General features: G+C 41.3%; 1 protein-coding gene across 1 annotated transcript in view; it reads right to left on the reverse strand.

Moving 5' to 3' along the window:
* The window catches only part of KCNAB1 (potassium voltage-gated channel subfamily A member regulatory beta subunit 1), a 343,217-nt gene that overhangs the window by 266,525 nt on the left and 58,292 nt on the right, over nucleotides 1-18,400 (reverse strand).

An 18,400-nucleotide genomic window follows, 5' to 3' on the forward strand; every position in this document is an offset into this window, starting at 1 on the left:
TTGGCCAAACTAAGATATTCAAAACAGTCATTAGACACCAATAATACTTCCCAGGGCCTCCAAAGTGTATACAACCCACAGGAAAACCCCAAGTGTATACAACCCACAGGCTGTATACAAAGGCTTTTTCAGAATCGGAAGCAAACGCCCAAAACGTATTAGGCTGTACCTTATGAAACTGTCATTTTTGTAAGTCAAAATGGTCAAATGTCAGCGATTTTATAGAATCCATCCTAGTTCCTCGCAGAGGACCAGCGACAGGTGCTCTCCGGCTCCCCCTCCCCCCGCACCAGAAGCCTGTGCTGCGCAAGGCTGCGGGTCCTGGAGCCGAGCCCGCCAGGCCCCCCTCTCACCTCGAGGCCCTCGATCAGCGCTGCACGGGTGTGGGACGCCCCTTCCTCCTCTGCAGGTTTGCAGACTGCTCCCGAACGAACACCGCCGACCGCAGACGGAAGAGGCAGCCACTCCAGACTAGCAGGTGGCAGTTCTAACCAACAAGGAACTAAAGTACGAGGCTTGTCTTGGGCGCCGCAACACGGGTAGATTTCCGCACCTGCCCGCCAAAATCTTAAAAGTTTCTATAGAGCCCTTAACGGGGTTCAGTCATGGCTTCTGTCCAGGTGGTCTCAACACCCGCTTTGTCTCTGGAGGCTGCACCCTTGAAATGACTCCCACCGCGGGAATGAAGGGCGGGATGTACATTGCACAGGCAGAGGAGGGCGAGGGGCCTCGTTTGCCCGGGTCCAGCTGGTGGGTCAACCGGAGGTCGCAACCCTGCGATGAGCTCCTCCAGCGGTCTCCACGATCTGCTAAATGGTTGCTGGTCTTTCAAGATGCAGCTGAAAAGATGGCACCTCCCCTAAACGTTTCCTGGTCTCTTCCATCCCACCCGCATCATAATTTACATCTGCCACCTCTGTGCTCCCATAACCTCCACCTGACCTCCAAGGCAGAATTTAATTTCATGGGTCTTGTATTAGGTGGACATCTAGGTTTGCCTTTCCAACAGACTTTAAACCCCATCAAAGAAGAAACTCATTCTATCCACCTTGTGATCCTCACACTGATCATGGTACTTGGCACATAGCAAGTAGTCATTAAATGTTGAATGAATTGGGTACTGACTGTGGGCCACAGACCAACTTGCCACCACGGATGACTTGCTCAGTATCAAGGTCAAGGGCAAGGGATTTGTTTAACTCTCACCTCTGCCATTGACTATCTCCATTCTGTCAGTTACCCAACCTCTCGCAGCCTCACTTACCTCATCTCAAAGGTAGGCTAACAGTCCCTACTGCTCTAAGTTATCATAAAGATTAATTGAGATAATGTAGAAAGTGTGCTTAGTGTACCACCTGTCATAGAGTTTGCACTCAGAAATGAGAACAAGTATGATTTTATTACTCTTAGAATAATTATGATTGCCTCTTAACTGATGGGTAATGAGTTTAAAGAAAGAGTAACACCAGAGGCAGGTAGAGGAATAGATATTTCCAGAGAAGCCTGCCTTCTCTGAAAGACTGGAGTTGTTAAGAACCTGCTAATGGTGTGTGACACCCTGCTGTGTTTGGTGCAAACACACCTGATCCCACTATCCCCAGGTGACAAGAATGAATGTTTCAACCTTTATTTCTCACATCCACTGGGAAAATACACCTGGATCTGAGCTGTTGAGAAATTCGAGTTTGGCTTGAATCAAACTGTGAGTGCTCATGAAATCATTCCATCCTGCTGCCATTCACAAGTCTATACACCCCATGGTGGGGCTGGAATCACTTACACGGATGCCCTGCCCTGAGGCCACTTGAGCAAGTAACCCTTTGCTTCGAGCTGACAAAAATCTCTCCATCTCCCAGCAATGAGGGTGATAATAGGAAAGTTTGAGAACTTTGATTTTTAATGAGGCTTCATTTTTTTTTTTTAATGTTGGGTGGGAGTGGACAAGGGGTGCGTCTTATGTATTATCAGATTTGCCAAAACAAAGGCAAGAGTTTCCCCAACCTGCCCCAGCCTGTGAGGAGGCAAGTGGACCACCTCCTGTGTCCTTCACCCCCACCACCCTGCCCCAGGCTGTGCAGATGTTTAGGTATATCACAGCCTTGGCAGGATCATCCAGCTAACTAGACCGATAAGACCCTAAGTGCTTTACTTGGGTAACTAAGAGAATACAGCACAGGACTGCAGGAGGACAGCTCCCTACCCCTCACTCCACATTCAGCCCATCACCAAATCCAGCTGGTTTTAGTTGCTAAGTAGCTTTGAAATCTGGCCTTGAGCTCCCTACTTCCCCACTTGCTCCACTAAATCCATTCTCAAACTGGCAGTTGGAGTATTTATATTTTGAAACATCACTCTCTGTTTCTAAAGAGCCTTCCCACTGCTCCCCACTGCTCTGCTAATACAGTGACAACTCGACACTGTCCAGAAAGCCCCATGGTCTGATCCTTGTCGGCCTCTGAGTGGCACCTCTTATGTCCTTCCCTCTTGCCCTCTCCATGTGACTCACACTTTCAGAGCCCTTTCCTCCCCAGACTCCCCCCACCCCCATCATAGGCCTGCATCCCTACTGGTCCTTCTGCTTGGAGTCCTCCCCTCACCTCTATGCCCACCCTGTAGATGGAAGCTCAATTAGGCCAGACTGCTTTGCAAGACCCTCTATGAGTAACGCGTTTGCATTATCCTTTGCCACCTAGGTGGGTGCAGATTTACAACCAGTTACTTCCTTTTGTCTCGCACTGCGTCCCCCAACTAGACGGTCAGCTCCGCGAGCACTCCCGTCAGTCTGTGGGTCTCTCTAAATCTTGGCCTAGTGCCTGCGTATAGTAGGGGTTTCATAATTAGCTGCTGATTGTTGAATGACTGAAGGAGAAATATCATTTTTTAGTCATTAAAAAATTTCTTTTTAATGTCTTTTTCAAGTCTCCTAGGGAGGTCAATAAAATAAAGTGATCCCTGGAAAAGATTAGAAAAATTTGAAGACTGCACTGCCTCTTCCACAGCACTGCCACAGGCTCTGTTCACCGCATGACCCTCTCTCCTTCATCCACTTTTGTGGAATAAGTTACCATGATTACTTGGAACCAGGAAGATACTTGACTCTCAAGAACTAACATGGTTGGGGGTCATGAAGTTCCCTTACGAGGTGTCCTTTCCCCCCAGAAAAAAAAAAGCCCTTGCCATTATCATTGGGTCCCTGGAATCTGGAGGATGAGGCTCCCTGGGCAGCTGTGTTTATCAGTGCCACCCTCTCTGGCTTGATTTTCCTCCCCATTTGGACCTGAGAGCCCAGCCTCTTCCTCCGATCCCGGCCCAGTGCCCCCTCAGAGCGTCTTCCTGTAAACATCTCTTGCTGAGCCTACTTCCTTCTCCACTGCTGCTCCACTGGGCAACCTGCCACAGGCCTGGAACCATCTGGGATTGTCACATGGATGCAGACGTATTCCTGAGTCTCCTGGAGTCATTCATTTCCTTTGAGTCATTACCACAGAAGTATGAGAAGCATCGAGGTGAGAAAGTCTGTCGGCCGTGGGTAAATAAACCAACTTATTTTACCATTACTGCATCATCCATCTCAGTCTTCACCGGAGCATAACATGATAGCTAACTCCTGTCTGAATGTCTTTTCCACAGCAGTGCTTAACTGATCACCCTGTGTGTGTGGGTGAGCATAGTCCCCAGGGTTATGAAGTTGACGGACTAAGTCCATGGCACTAGGCCTGAAAGGGATCTGTCTGGACTTTCTGATGAGATCCAGAAGAACCCACCACTGATTGTCCAGACATCCAACTCACTGCATTGATGCCATGTCTAAAAGTAATGTCTGCTTGCAAATTCCAAATATTAATCATTGTGGATACTCAACAAATAGGAAAGTAATAATTTGTCAAAAAGCATCAGGCCGTAAGCCAGCCCTGAAGACAATTTCTAATCATTAATTCATTTTGTGACCCTTCCTCATTCTCCCCGTGATATCGTCCTCTAGAAATAAGAATAAGATGTTAAGAAGTACAGCTTCCGGTTCTGTGACGTGATTCTTGTCCCTGACTAATCGGTGCTCTTGTTCTTGGCACCTGCTGCACCCCTTTCCTCGCTGCCCACACTCACACCGAGGACCTGTCTCAGATCTTCCCTCGTAGGACATCAAATACAGCTTGATGGCTCAGACTTTCATTATCCCTCACAGAGGAGTTTTTCTTTCCTTTTTTCTTAATCTTTGAAATCTCTGCTTTGCATTTGTTCCACCCTGCTTCCTGGACCAAACCTTGTAGAAAAATCATACATGGAGGCAACCACCCACTCGTTTCTCCACCCCATGTCCTCTTTGAGCAGGTAGAAAATAAAGGGAACTTAAAATGGAAGGGAAGTTTCCAGAAGGGCAGCAAGTAGCCGAGGGAGACTGACAGCAGTCTCCCAGATGCACGCACCTGCGGAGGCCAGTCCACAGCTCGCTAACCAGGACACCATGGGGAGAGAAAAAGCACAGAGTCTGGACTCAGAAGACACGGCTTTCAGTTCCAGTGCTGCTACCTACTCCTGTGATTGTAGGACCGTCTCTGGATGCGGTTTGGTGATGGGTGGGGTGCTGTTTTAGCTGGCATGGCTGCTCCTAGCATAGTGCCTGCCACGCAGTGTGATCAATAACTGTCTCTCAGATGAGTGGATGAATAATTATAAATGTTGGGCATTATAGCCTCCTGCTTCCCTAGTGCAGGCTGGACCAACACTGTCCATCTCCTCTAGCCCTCTGACCTCTAGAAAATTCTGATAGACAGAACCTAGGGGGAACACCAAAATATTCTGTACCACAAATGCAACCCTGCTCCCTGCATAGAAGGAGGGGAGGGGGGATTATAATCCAGAACAGTGTGAAAACAAAGCATGAAACCTGCAGACATTCAAACTTAGCCTGAAATCTATTCCTGATCCAAGAAGAAGGCATGAACAAGATGGTGGGGCTGCTTCACCTTGACAAGAGAATAAACTCTTCAAAATGAATTTTACAGGTTTGCTCACACACCAATAAGGAGCATGCTTGTCAGCACCCACTCCCCCTCCACAATATGCTTCATTATGCCTCATTATGGAATTTTCCAGAAATTTTGTGACCTGGTATGGAATATTTATATGCCCACGTTCCAGAAAGCATCTGTGTGAACATGAACAGAAATGCATGCAGTCTATATTTTGTTTAAACCATATTTTTGTCAAAACCATAACATTTATCAGGAAAAATCTGCACAGTCCATTTTATTCTCAAAAGGTCTGCTCTTATACTAACATTTATTGACTTGGATGTTGGCTTATTAATTAGTATAAGCATTGACACATGAAGAAGCCCCTCAGAATCTATCTCCCCAAAGAGAGCATTCTTCATCATTCTGAATAAACCCTAAACAAGATACTCATTAGCATGAGTGCAGTCTATTTCCCTGCCACTGTACCTTTGCACATGCTATTTGTGCTGCCTCCAGTGCTCATCTCAGTCCAACTCCAGTTCAACTTCCACATTCCTTCCAGAAGTCCTTTCCTGGCTCTTGCCTCAATTTCCAATCTAAACTGTGTCTCTTCTGTGTACTATTAATATCATGCACACTCTGATTATGACACTTATCACCTCTAAATGTTATTGTGTACAAATTTACTTCTCCATTTGACCATTTCTTAAAAAATTTTTTTTAAATAAATGAAAAAATTTTCAAGTTTTGAAACATAAAATGTATTCCTCTTTTAGCACTGAATACGTGAACAACAGTGGATGATCATTCATGAAGACACGGGCTGGGAGAATACCTGCTTGTTATGCATTTTTTTTCCTGTGTATTCTTGAAAACCATACATCTGACCTAAACAAGCAATTCTCCAAGGAAGACATACAAATGATCAATAGGCACATGAAAAGATGCTCAATATCACTAATTATCAGAGAAATGCAAATCTAAACTATGATGAGGTATCACCTCACACCAGTCAGAATGGCCATCATTCAAAAGTCCACAAATGACAAATGCTGGAGAGGCTGTGGAGAAAGGGGAACCCTCCTACACTGCTGGTGGGAATGCAGTTTGGTGCAGCCACTGTGGAAAACAGTATGGAGATTTCTCAAAAGACTAGGAATAGACTTACTATATGACCCAGTCATCCCACTCCTGGGCATATATCCAGAAGGAACCCTACTTCAGGATGACACCTGCACCCCGATGTTCATAGCAGCACTACTTTACAATAGCCAAGACATGGAGACAGCCTAAATGTCCATCAACGGATGACTGGATACAGAAGATGTGGTATATTTATACAATGGAATACTACTCAACCATAAAAACCGACAACATAATGCCATTTGCAGCAACATAGATGCTCCTGGAGAATGTCATTCTAAGTGAAGTAAGCCAGAAAGAGAAAGAAAATACCTTATGAGATCACTCATATGTGGAGCCTAAAACAAAAACAAAACAAAAACAAAAACAAAAACATAAATACAAAACAGAAATAGACTCATAGACATAGAATACAAACTTGGGGTTGCCAAGGGGGCAGAGGGTGGGAAGGGATAGACGGGATTTCAAAATTGTAGAATAGATAAACAAGATAATACTGTATAGCACAGGGAAAGGTACACAAGATCTTATGGTAGCTCACAGAGAAAAAAATGTGACAATGAATATATATATGTTCATGTATGACTGAAAAATTGTGCTGTACACTGGAATTTGATACAACATTGTAAAATGATTATAAATCAATAAAAAAAATTTTAAAAAGCATACATCTGAAATAAACACTCCAGAGCTGAGATTTCTTGTTAAGTCCCATTAGTTGTCACTTCCAATTGGTAGGAGTGAGTGAGGCTTCACTATGGAAACTCTGGCTTGCCTTGTGTGTATAGCATGTCTCTAAATAGTAAGAGTGCTGGCTAATTAGTGCCCATTGTGGGAACAGGGCAGGTGGTCAGAACACAGGCTCCTCGGACAGCTGACTTACCCAGAATTAACATTTTGTTCTTTTTGCTCACAGCATGGAATTCAGCTCATCATCAGCATGGGCAAGTATTTTTTTCTCTTCCTTATTAACATGAACACTCATAACACACTCAGAGTACAACACAGGAACACCTCTCTCTATCTCTCTCTGAGTTGTCAGAGATGTTCTTAGCCAAATGTGTTAATGACTCAGAAGGGGCGTTTGGAAATTTAAAAGCTCTTAATGAACAGACTTTCTGCTCCCCCCTAACCAACGCCCCTCCTAATCTCTCAAGACGTTGATATTTTTAACTGCACACTGCTCCAGCTGTGCTTCGGAGAAAGCCAAGCTGAGGCAGAGATGCAGCCCTATTCACAGGATAGAGAGCAAGTCCTGGGGAGCACTTCGGTGAGAGAGGACATCAGCAAGGGCAGGCATCAGAGAGGAGTCCCACACACTTCTCAAAGAGGAGAGGTGTTCCAAAGGTCAAGTTGGACCAGGAAACCCTAAGGAATAGGAAGTCATGATGATCAACCCTGTTCCCATGCTGAAGGTTGCAAGACAGGACACTCCCAGACCTGATCAAAGAACTGGTCAAGGATTCAGTATGGCAGGTCTAAGGAAACTGGGAGTTTTGCCAACTGGTATTAGACAAAAATCTTAGAGGCCATTATACCTTCTAACCTAAGCCAGACCTCCAAGCTAACAATCCGTCCTTACTCTGATACACAACTCTTGGTCTGTGTTATTTTAAAACTTTGGCCCTAAAGAGCAAATTCCAAGGCCAAAAGAAACTAACTGGTTTGGGAATTTCTTTTTCTCTTTGTCGCTCTTCTTGGTACCTGTTTTAATCTCATTTCACCAAATAAAATTGTTTGATCTGCTCTCATTCTCTCGTTGCTAAGTAGAAATGGTTCTGGTTGTCAAACATTCCTAAAGTGAGCCTGAATCATCCTGTGAACGGCACCCTTGGGGTTGTGCACTGGGAAGACTTGCTTGAATAAAACCAAGAAAGCCATCTAAGCATTTCCCTTCCCCAGTTTGCCTTTTTAGTCATTTTCACATGAGCGTAGTTAACACAGGCTCTGTTTTTCTACCAGTCTTAAAAGACAGTGTTCCAAAACTACAATAAGCTATCACCTCACACCAGTCAGAATGAACATTATTAAAAAGACCACAAATGATAAATGCTGGAGAGGGTGTGGAAAAAAGGGAGCCCTCCTACATTGTTGTTGAGAATGTAGTTTGGTGCAGCCGTTATGGAAAACAGTATAGAGAATGCTCAAAGACTAAAAATAGACCTACCATATGATCCAGCAATCCCACTCCTGGGTATATATCCAGAGAAAACTTTAATTTGAAAAGACACATGCACCCCAATGTTCACTGCAGCACTATTTACAATAGCCAAGACATGGAAACAAAAGATGACTGGATGAAGAAGTGGTGGTATATTTATACAAAGGAATACTACTCAGCCATTAAAAAGAACAAAATAATACCATTTGCAGCAACATGGATGGACCTGGAGTTTGTCATTCTAAGTGAAGTAAGTCAGAAAGAGAAAGAAAAATACCATATGATAATCACTTACATGTGGAATCTAAAAAATAAGACAAAATGAACTTATTTACAAAACAGAAACAGACTTACAGATATAGAAAACAAACTTATGGTTACCAAGGGGGGAAGGGATAAACTGGGAGTTCAAGATTTGCAGATACTGACTAATATATATAAAACAGATACACGAGTTCATACTGTGTAGCACAGGGGACTACAGTCAATATCTTGTCATAACCTATGGTGAAAAAGAAAATGAAAACAAACATGTATGTTCATGTATGACTGAAGCATTATGTTGTACCTGAGAAATTGACACATTGTAGACTGACTATACTTCAATAAAAATATATATATACAAAAAAAGACAATGTTTCATGTACTTGCAAAGTGCATTAGGTTTGTATTATGTTTAATTTTTTAATTTCTGCAATAAATATGTATCACTTGGGGTCCCCACAGAAAACAGATGGCACACTCAAATTAGTCATTTCAAACCAGGTTTAGCTGTCCAGGTGTAGAATTATAAAGGACACTGTAGTAATTCAGGGAGCAGCAGCAGAGAGGAGGGAGTGCTTGCCAGAACTGGGTTGGAAAGTCATATAGAGAAGGCTGTCATGAGTTCATTGTCCAAGGATTCACAACCTTGACAATCAAGGGATACAGTCAGCCTAAGGTGATCCCCTGCAGGCAAAGAGTCAATAATTCCCCAGCCTCACTTTCCTCCCCCACTGCTGGGGCTTCCCATTGGCCAAACCAGATGGTAAGGGCTCCAACATAAGCCATACAAGTCTGACGCCAGGGTGCAGAGAGCAGGGTGGAGAAATAGAGACAGTAGATCTGGGAAAGCAAACAGGAGATAACTGGCACAAATAGAAGATTTGTAGAAGCTTCATTTTAAAGAATTAAAATTTAATACTTTTATTCACCTCAAGCAGCTGTAAGTTTGCAGTTTAGATTTCTTCATTCCCATCCCCTTCCAGGGACTGACAGCATCAGGCTTTGCAATTTCTTTTAATATGCTCCTTGGAAACTCAATAAAAAATAGAAATTCCTGAAGGTTTTCCTTGGGTGAGTCTTTTGTTTTTATGGACACATTTTTTCCCCCATCCTTTGACCAAGAAATAAGATATAAGAGGACTGAAATCTAAAACTATCAGAGTGAAACTTTGTTGTTCACATAACCACGCATACAATGATTAGATAAAACTATAATTCTCTTTCCTCACGTTTTTTCAAACATTTATTAAGCAACTACTATGCCCCAAGTGCACTGCAGTACAAAGACAAAAACAAACAAACCTTACCTATCTTGGCTTCATCAAAAAAGATGGCAGGTAGGTAGGTAGGTAGCTATTTTTTTGTTGGTCTTTGGTTCACAAGCAAGGGGTAGTTCAGAAGGTAGGACTGGCTTCAGGCTGGGTCTGATTTGGGACTCACTAATGTTTTCAGGCTCCTTCTCTCAGCTCTTCCTCCTCATAGTGCTTGTTTGGATGCTCAGGAAGGGTCTCTTTGTGGGAGAAGGATAGTTACAAGAATTTAAGCCTCACACCCTCTCACCACCAAACCCAGAAGAGAAGTGATGCCTGTGAAGTTCCGGGATCACTCTGATTGCTCAGGCTTACGTCATCCTTGAGCCAATCTGTGGAGCCAGGAAAATGAGATACTCTGATCAACTAAGGTCAGTGAGAGTCCATCATTTGGACTGCATGTAGAGCCAATGCAACCCCAACATCCTGACAACAGAGAAGGGACAGATTCTCAGTCAACAATCTGAGGGCTGTTGGCAGAAGAAAGGGGCAATGAATACCAGGGAATTAACCGTCACAAAATAAAGATTGTGCAAAGATGCTCCAGAAATAAAAAGAAGGGAGTAACCAACTCTCCTAAAGGGCTGGGTGATGTTTTACCTGATTCTTAAAGGAGGCATAGGATAGGATGGTGCATGATAAGGTAGTGAAGGGGAGGAGAGGATCCTGGCAAATAAAACAGCACATGTAAATGTACAGAGGCATGAAAGAATGTGGTGTGTGCTGGAAGCAGTGGGACCTTCAGCGTGGCTGTGTTAAGGGGCCTGGGGAACGGCAAAGATGTTTGGCACCACTTACGTAACACTAAGGATTTCAGGCCTTATCCTTAAAGGCAGTAAAGCATTTAGTCAGGGGGGTGACAAGGTCCTTATTTAGAAAGACCACGCAGAGCAGGCAGTCTAGGGGGAGGGGCTTAGAGGAGGCCTGAGTCTAAAAGTTAAGAGGGCTGTTCAGGGGCCACTGAGTTCAGAGGCAAGAGATGGTACCTCAATGGAGAGCACGGAGAGGGCGGTTTGGATATAAGTTAGCTGCTGGAATCAGTTGGACCTGGTGAGCAATGTTAAGAGGGGAGGAGATGAGAATGGCTGTTTACCTGGGTGCTGGCAAGGATATTCCATCTGATTCCGGGTGTTTTTACTTACTCTCGTATTTTTCATGCAAATTCACTTCTACATTTATTAATAACATCAACTTCTATTATAGGCAAAGCTTCTAGTGCTCAGTCTACACACGCAAAGCCAAGTGGGGAAGTGGAATAACTGCAGGTGAAATTCAATCTGTAAAATACTTTGGCTTGCAATAACCAAAAATTCATACCAAAGTGGATTTTTAATTGTTTTTAAAATTATTAAACTGAATAATGAGTACAGATATAAAACCAATACAGCTCAATTTACAAAATTAAGCTTAAGAAATCAGCTTTGGAATGTTGCCTTCTCCTTAAAACATTCTTTCTAAGAATCCCTTATCTACCCCAGAATTAGGAAAGAGAAGAGGAAGAAGGCTTTGTTATGATTATCTTTTTTTAAAGTGATTTACAAAAATCACTTCAATATGTAATCATCAATTGCCTGGGCATTTAAGAGACATTTAATTTTGGTTTTGTACATATTGGCTATTTCATTGAAATGTTTTCTGTTTTGTCTGAATACTGCAATATAAAAACTTAAGAAAATGAATTGACACCTGTTTCAAGATTATCAGCCTCACTGCCCAATTAGCTTGTCCTTATTTCTACTAAAATGGGTAGGAGTAGGGAATTTATGTCAGTTCTAGACTGAGGCAACTGTGTCTTCTACATGCTAACAGCCTTGAGAATGTCTGTAAGATCTAATACATGCAAAAGCAGATTTTTAAAAGAGTTGACCAAACCTGGTGTCATGACCTAAAAAGGAATTGTCCATCTGGGAAGTAAGTAGTGGGACCCTGAGGTGAACTTCTATAAGTGGCGGGAGCTAGAGACAAGGAGAGCCACGCAGCCACCAGTAGGAGAGCTAATTTCCATCTTCGTCTACCTGGGGGTAGGTGTCTCCTGAAAACGCAGTTACATGTGATGGTTGGAAAGAGGGGCATGCTAACTTCTGAATGCAACAATAAGAATCTGAAAACAAACTTGTTTGGACAAGTGAAGCTTTTGACTTCATAGCTGCGTTCAACAACAGTGACGTCCCACTGACAACTTGGTTTCTCCTCTCACCCTTAGCCCAGACCTGAAATATTGGAGAAGGACCCAGTAAGTTCAGGACGGACCTGCCTACAATTCCAGCAATGAATGAAAAGTTCCCCCTGAAAATATGAACAGAAAAAAATCATGAAATATGTGTGGAATCACAGAAGTTTGAAAGAGGATTTGAAGAATCAAAGCCAATGTTTGTTCTATGAAAGACATTTGCTGAAAAGATGGAGAATAAACTTTAGAAATCCTTCATTTTTAATTTCAGTAAGATTTAAAAGACATTGTATTTAATAAAAAGAAAGAAACTGGATTAGAAAAAGTACTTTCAGATAAAAACTAAAATTACTGAATTTAAGAATACATTATTGGCACCAACTAGGCTATTGAGTACTGCAGGAAAACAAACCATGACTTGAAGGCAGTGTCAAGAAACTCCCAAGAATAAAGTTGCATTTGTTAAGAATTCATAAGTTCTTAGCATTCTGCCAAGGACTATGAACATGCATTAATATATTTCATCCTTATAGCATCCTTATTTCAAACAAGTATTATTATTATTCACATTTTATAGTTGAGGGAAATGGCCCACAGGAAGGTTATGTCACCCAGCAACAAGCACACCATTAGTGGTGCAGGCTGGATACGGCTTTTAACCCAATGCTATTTTAATCTATAGCCCCTGCTCTAGTTTCAGATCATCAAAAAATGGAAGGCGTTTCCTACTATCTAAATTATTCTAGACCAAGAGTCAGCAAACTCTTTCTATAAAGGACCAGAGAGCAAATATTTTCAATTTTGTGGCCCACACAGTCTCTGTTGCAACTACTCAACTCTGCTATTGTACTGGGAAAGCAGCCGCAGATAATATACTTATGGGTGGTCATAAATGTCTCCCAGCAGAACTTTACAAAAGCAAGCAATGGGGCAGATTTGGCCGGTGGGCCATAGTTTGACCCCTATTCCAGAGCATATAAAGATGAAAAGACAATCATTTTTTATGAAGCTATCACAGAACTAATACCAAAGTGAGTGAAAGAAAATGCAAAAAATTAACATGGTCTCATTTATGAGTATAGAGAAACAAATATACATGAAAGTTTTGCAAATTGAAACTAGTAGCAAGTAAACAACCGTTACACAGTGACCAAATGGAGTTTACTTCAGTAGTATAAGAAGGTCCAACTTTAAAAATCTGCTATTATAATTAATAATATAAATAAATAAAACATGATTAGTTCTTCAGAAGGTTTTTCAGAATTCAACATCCATTTCTAATTAAAAAAAAAAGAAAAACCTTGGTAAAGTAGGACTAACAATATTATCTTAATATGATAAATAATATCTATGCAAAAAATGTTGGCATTGTAAAATGACTTACATACTAAAGACATCTTTGTGAAAATAAAAATAAGATAAAGATAGCCTTCCCCAACACTGTTCTTTAATATTACCCTGAGAGTTCTAGCTAACTTAAAGTGGACAGAAAAATAAATTAAAAGGTAGGAACCAAAATTATAATAATTTGTAGTGATATAATTGTTACAAGAACTCATAAGAATAAAGTAAAAAAACAAGTTAGGAATTTCAGTCTCTGATCTGGCATGTGAGGAGCTTGGAAGTCATCACTCCGTCTGAACAAAAAATAAAATGCTGAACAACTGAAAATCAACAATTCTTCTTCCATATATGAGAGAACTGAGGTCCCAGGGCAGACGCTGCCCCCAAATTGGAGACAGACAGGCAAATACGGAGAATCACACTTACTGAAGCACAAACCCAGGAGCAAAAATCTCTGTGGGAACCAATGCCAGGGTAAGAGGACTGTGTGGAAAACTCTGAGAATTAAAAACTCAGGGAGGGAGGCTCTGTGATGGGGACATCCATGTTTTTGTTAGTTTTACCTCCTGGAGTTCTACCAAATTCTCACAGTGAAGATCAGAGAAAAGGAGAAAATTCCTTCCTGCTTCTCTCAGGACAGGGGAAAAGAAACCACTTTGATAAGTGCCAGAGTATCCTGTTCAACAAGATCTGTCCTCAAAACTAATTTATCGGAGACTATCTTTTTATGGGGTTTTATTAGAGCATAACTGATCAGGAGGAAGATACCCATCTCCAGTTCCTTTCAGGCACCAGAAGGGTTAAAAAAGAAAAAAGTCTTTCAGCAGAAAAAAACAACAAAGGAAACCTAGTTCCACACAAAGGAATGATAAGCATCAGAAATGATAACCACACACATAGTTTGTAGGTAAACATAAAGATTTTTACTTAGTACTTAAATCTTTTAAAAAGACAACTGACTGGTTAAAATAAAAATAATAGCAACATATCATAGGTTTTATAATATATGCAAAAGTAAATTGTCTGAGAACAATTGTACAAAGACTGGGAGCTAAGAAACGGAAGTATGCTTTGTAAGGTTCTTGTACCAAATGTGAAGTGGTATATTATGTGAAGGTTTGACTGAAGTAAATTAAAGATGTATATTAAAAACCCTAAAGCAACCACTAAAATAATAAACAGTTATAGCTGATAAACCAAAAATGAAGAAAAATGGAACCATAAAAAATACTCAATCCAAAAAGAATTAAAAGGGAACATAGAACAGATGAGACAAACAGAAAACAAATACAGTGATGATAGATGTAAATCCAACCATATTTATAATCCCATTAAATGCAAATGGTCTAAACAATTCAATTAAAAATAAGAGCAGAGATTGTCAAATTGGATAAAAAAGCAAGGCCCAACTGTATGCCATTTATCAGAGACCTACTTTAAAATTTAAAGACACAAATAAGTTAAACTAAAAGGATTGTAAAAGATATACCATCATAATACTAATCTAAAGAAAGATGGACTATGTTGATAGAGCAGATTTCATAGCTCATTTCATATTGATAAAAGGGTCAATTCATCATGAGCCATAACAAAACTAAGTATTTATATACTTAAAAATAGAGCTTCAAAATGCATGAAACAAAAACTAATAGAATTGTAAAGAAAAAATAGAAAAAAAATCCACATTAAATTTGGAGAATTTATTACCTTTCTTTATAATCAATAAAACAAAGAGATAGAAAATCTGTAAAGATATAGAAGATTTGAATAACATTAACAACCAACTTGTCATAATCCACAAATTCTACCTTAGAACAGAACACACATTCTTTTCAAGTAGTTTATGAAACACTTACCAAGAGAGATCATATTCTGCACTATAAAAAAAAGTCCAAATAAACTTTTTAAAAATTCAAATCATATGAAATATATTCTCTAATCCCCTTGGAATTATACTAGAAATTAATAACATGAAGATCTCTAGAAAATCCTCAAAGACATGTACCAGAAGGCTAATGACAACTCAAAAATACCCATCAAAAGGTGAATAAATAAACAAATAGCACTATAGCCATACAATGGGGTACTATTTAGCAATAAAAAGAATGAACTTGTGCTACCCACAACAGAGATGAATCTCAAAATAATTTTGTTGAGTCAAAGAAGCCAGACTATAAAAAAGTGCATACTGTATGATTCCATTTATATGAAGTTTTAGAAAATTCAAACTAATTTGAAGTGACAGAAGGCAGATCAGTGATTGCCTGGTGATGAAGAAAAGGGATATGGAGGTACATGCCAAGGGAATGAAGCTCTAACTGTAAATTAGCCCACTGGAGAGACAGACATTTGGAGAATCAGAGTTCTTTTCCTTCCCACCAAATTTCATTTCCTGAGTCTGGGAGGCTCACATCAGTCAGCACCTGGGATTGTGATTTTGGCTCTTTTTGTGCATAGAGATAGTACTAAATGAGGCAGGAGAAACACATGGAAATCAGGGAAAACAAAAATGCAACAAAAGCAAATGTAGTGAACAGCCAGTAATTATTTATTTAAGTTTCTGTCTGTGGGATAAGGAAGATTTATAACTGTAAGAGTCTGGGTGCATTTTTTGTCAACCTCTGACTGAGACCGTTCCTCACTTATAATAATTGGATTATGTGTCTCTAAATTGGATTCACAAAAAAACGAACAAAAAACATGGGGGTTACATATAGGTTTTACTAACGGAAGCAGCCACTGTAAAGAACAAAGATGAAAGAGGATTTAATAACTCAAGAAAGCAGTCCCAAGAAATGCTTTTCAATTGAAACTCAGCCCCTATGCAGGAACAGTGCCTCTGGTCTGCAAAGCAAATTGGCACTGAGAAGAGAGTGCAGTTTCTTTGCAAAGATTGAGGCACTAGGTTCGCTGATGACAGATCACAAAATCTTAGGGTGTTGACGTTTGAAAACCACAGAACTCCTATAAGGCTGCTGCCAGGACAGGGCAGACCCTCACTAGACTAGCTGTCGCCATGAGGCCTTTTGTGCATGTTCTTGATATGATGCTCTGAGGTTCCTGCTCTGTGATCTAACCATTTGGTATTTGCTTGTTTCTACAAGTGAATTACAAGTGAATTCATCTCTTTCTCAAATCTCTAACCAGTGCAGAAATTTTCAAGTTATGAGCCTCTGCACCTGCATTTTTGAGGAGGCGTGCCTTTATACTACACCTCTCTCCTATGTGTATTAATTATTAAAAACCATTTTCAAAGTGCTATCCTACTTCATAGGCATCACCTTAGTCGGCCCTCACACAACCCTGTGAGTTCACACAGCCGGTGTTACTGTTTACATTTTGCGATGAAGCATCAGGCTGAGGGAGGGTTGGTGGTTTGCCTTCAGTCTCAAAAGGAGCTGGCAGGCACCTAATTGTTCAACAAATAACAGCTCTTTACTCCCTTTAATTCATATTTGTGCTTTATAAGTGACCAACTGTATTTAGAAATGGCCTAAATGATTTTTTCCTACTTTGTGAAGCTGATGTTCTTATGCTGTCATGAGAACACTTCAACTTCTATAAATGAAGAGTAATGTTATGTATGGGGCTAAGCGTTTTATGTTTAACACAGAATAAGGGAAAAAAATCACAATCTACTGGTCCTAGTGGTAAGGAAGGGACAGGTTGGCAATTAGAAATAGCTTGCAGCTATACTGGGGATGGACAGGCAGTAGGGGAGGAGGCAGAAGGAAGAGGGAGTTTCAAATAGTCTAGGAATTTGCCTGGGAAAACCTGCAAGAGCGAAGCAGGGGAAGAGAAGCCGTGAACTTCACACAACACACAGGACTGAAGCTTTTGAATAATGAGCAACACAAATCAGACACTAGTTGTAGCTGAATTTCTGTAACATTTTTGTACATATTTTCCTGAAGTAAATAACATTTAAAAGTTTTAATTGTTTTAAATAATTCCTTTTGATCTAATATGTGGTCAAACCCTATATCTGTCAAAAAGGCTCCTTCAATTCATCATTATATCAGAATCTGGAAGAGATTTGTTTGGGAATTTATTTTGGAAAGGAACATGACAGTGCACCCCTGCCACCTGTCACAACAGACTGACCTTAGACACTAAGGATGCCCTCAGTCTGCAAGGGGTCCTCTGTTGCCTGTACATTTTGGAGACAGATGTTTTCTGCCCTATCCTTGAAAAGTATAAAGCATGTGCCATTGTGAATTTTTAACTAACAACTACTAGAAACGATAAGCCTTTCTTTCCCTGAATTTGATAATCGCATTCATTTAGCCACAACTACCTTTTATGAGTGCACTAGAGATTTAAATGGTAGAAAGACAGAGAAAAGGGGATGCAAAAAGTTAGAAAGGAAAGAAGAGTTTCACAATTTATCAATACATGAGCTCGAGCCCCTGCACCGCCATCCCCCAACAGCCTTTAATAACACTGGGCTGGTGATGGGGCACAGCACACACCGACCACGACAACCGTGTTCTGTCCTGTGTGGAGGAGCCCCAGCTCCTGGCCCACCATCTGCTGTTTCTTCCAGCAGTGCCAATGCACCACCCCTTACTCAGGCAGCCCACACTCTCTGGGATGAAGGAAAGCTTGTGTCTCTGAGATGGCTGCCTGCATTTGAGGAGGGTAGCTCTCATGGTGCATCAAGTTAACTGGACTACACAGGAATTCAGATCACTTTTGACCCCTTAGCCCTGTGACCCCATCAGCTGAGCTCCGATTCTACTCCTGCCCAAAGGTTACCAGCCACAGTTCCTAGTCAGAAAAGAGGCTGAGAATGTGTCAGGTAAACGGACAAAGTGATCATTCAACATGCACAAAAGTACTCCCAACACTTTTGGAGAGCAAGAGAAGTACATCCTGGAATTCCTGCCCCAGGGCAGGGCAAGTTCCAGGGCCAAGGGGCCCACTCAGCCAGCCCCAGCCACAGGCGGCAGAGACCTCCATCTGCCAAAGCCTGGCCAGTCGCGATGTTCACGTGGACCCATCCTCCCCTCACTGGCCCGGAGTTCTCTGGAGAGAAGTGGTCATACTTTCT

This window comes from Camelus ferus, chromosome 1 (assembly GCF_009834535.1).
Source record: "Camelus ferus isolate YT-003-E chromosome 1, BCGSAC_Cfer_1.0, whole genome shotgun sequence".
Lineage (NCBI taxonomy): Eukaryota > Metazoa > Chordata > Mammalia > Artiodactyla > Camelidae > Camelus > Camelus ferus.